The sequence below is a fragment of the Pygoscelis adeliae genome, unplaced genomic scaffold, assembly GCF_000699105.1.
Source record: "Pygoscelis adeliae isolate BGI_AS28 unplaced genomic scaffold, ASM69910v1 Scaffold117, whole genome shotgun sequence".
Lineage (NCBI taxonomy): Eukaryota > Metazoa > Chordata > Aves > Sphenisciformes > Spheniscidae > Pygoscelis > Pygoscelis adeliae.
The window spans coordinates 5,014,994-5,017,251 of NW_008825270.1; positions in this window are offsets into that span (position 1 = coordinate 5,014,994).

Genomic DNA, 2,258 nt, shown 5'->3' on the forward strand with positions numbered 1-2,258 from the left:
CCAGCTGGGGTAACACCAGCATGAACAGACTCTGTCCCTCCCAACCCCTGCACGACATCTCCATCACACAGCCAAACACAGACCTAGTGAGAACAAAGCCTGCAGAGGAGGGGTGCAGCACCACACAACAGATGGTGACAAGGTAGGAGCAAGCAACTCCAGTTGAGACTGCTCGAGCCAACATGACCACCGCCACTCCCAATGCACACTCATTGCCTGAACTTGCTCCTCTACACAACAAGATGCAGCTTACACAGCCTCCACCCTGCCACTGTACACTCCCTCTCCTGTCCTTCTGTCTAGCTTCAGCTGTCAGGGCCCTGAGTGCACTAACAGGCCTTAATTGCCCTGAGCAGCCTCACCTGGGGCCTCTACCCACACCCCTGCCCGTGGGGGTGGGGGTGTTTTCATTTAAGTGCAGCCCAGAGCTACCAGTCCCTGTCTGAGCTAAGCTGGAAGAGTAGTGGTCCCTGGCTGTGTGTTGTTGAACCTGACCTGTGGGCTGGCTTACCAGCCTGACTGCAGACTACCTCATCACCATGAGCTTACCTGGCTATCTCAATTCTTGGTCAAACCTGGGCCTGCCCAGCTCTCCTTGCTCAGGTACCATGGGGATGGACCATGGCTGATAAGAGCACAGGCCTGCTGGCCTTGGGAACCACACCCCTCACAGCTCTCCTTCTCTTAGGGTGCAGCCAGCCCTTGCTGCACCCTGACATTGGCTCTCCTGGTATGACAGCCAGGACAGCTGCACCGTGAATGGGATCAGGGAACTCAACTGGCTTAAAAATAGCTGTGAGGAAAAAGCTATCAGTTATTTTTACCTGAATTGATTCCCCAATACTGTTTGTGTAATCCCAGAAATGGGCATATAGGCACAAATAAGGTAGCCGCATAAGAGCAACAGATGCCAGGGGCTACTTAAGACAAGACTGCTGCCAAGAATGAGCCCTGGCAGGCTGGATCAGGCTTCGTTACCCACTTCAGAAACTCATCTCGGAGTAGCTCAAATCAGATGTGTCAGCCAGAAGCCTCTCATCTTACTGTAGGGCAACGTGGTTCCCATATCAGGTCTTGCTCTGATCGTGTAGTTAGAGCTTTGCCGATTCCCAGAATGCAAGATTTCATACCCCTGCTAAACCTGGGGGGGGGGGTTCTGCAGAGTGTTTTTGCCCAACAACTCAGTAGTTCCTGACTGCATCTGTATGTCCCAAGACTTTATGGACCTTGCTAAGATCGTAGGCCCTAGGTTCCCATTGCAATGAATTCTACAGTCTACCATACGTATCTGTGGAAAATGTGGAAATGAGTGAAAGGAAAGCCTTTAAATTTAAACAAAGTTGTCTTGTCCAGGTATTAGTACATTTAACTGTTTATTTTAGTGACAAGCTGGTGCTACAGAGAAATCTCCTTTTGGAGGTAAGGAAATCCCAACCTATTCCATCTCAGTAATACCATGCTACTGATTAGCTTTTGTTGTTGTTGCCCTTCTGAACCACTCATTGCTCTGCAGTCACTTTTTTTTTTTTTTGGCTAAAGCATGAAACGGTATGTATGTCATTGACTTTTAGTTCAAAGCACAACCATATCTTTTCCTGTTTTTCTTGCATTATAACTGAATGACTTTCTAGTCCATTCTCTCCTGCTTCCAAGCAGGTAATATAGTATTTTAAGGTCCTGACACCATCTTTGGTCTGAAGCAACAACTTCCCTACCTTGACTACTGCACAGGATTAGGCAGTGCTGCTTGCTGCTCTTGACAAGTCTCCAGCTGACTAAACCATTTCCAAGTCTGTTCACTTGTGCTAGTGTACCAGGCCCGGTGTCCTGAGGTCCAGCTGCTGCAGCAGGTGACACCTGTAAACACTCATCTGAGCTTTTTCTCAGGTAGCAGCTGACCCAAGGCAGGCATTGCCTCCCTGCTATTCTACGAAGCCTCTCTCTGTCCGGGCCTACAGAGGCCCCCCCCGGAGGAAGGGCACAGTCAGTAACACACCCCCGAGAGCGCCGCTGCCTCCTGCCGCATGCCTGCGCCGTGAGGCGGCCGAGGGAACACCGTGAACAGCCAGAGCTGGCGGGGGTCTCAGGCGTGGAAACGTCCCCGTTCATGTTTAGACTCGGAAAGCGGTTTGCAGAGGACGACGCTGTGAAACCCCAGAAGCGGCGGAGCCGGCAAGGCCGGAGCAGTGGACAGGGCGACGGGGCTAGCGCAGGGTGCCGAGGAGGGGCCCTGACCCGAAACGCCCGCCCTGGGCGCC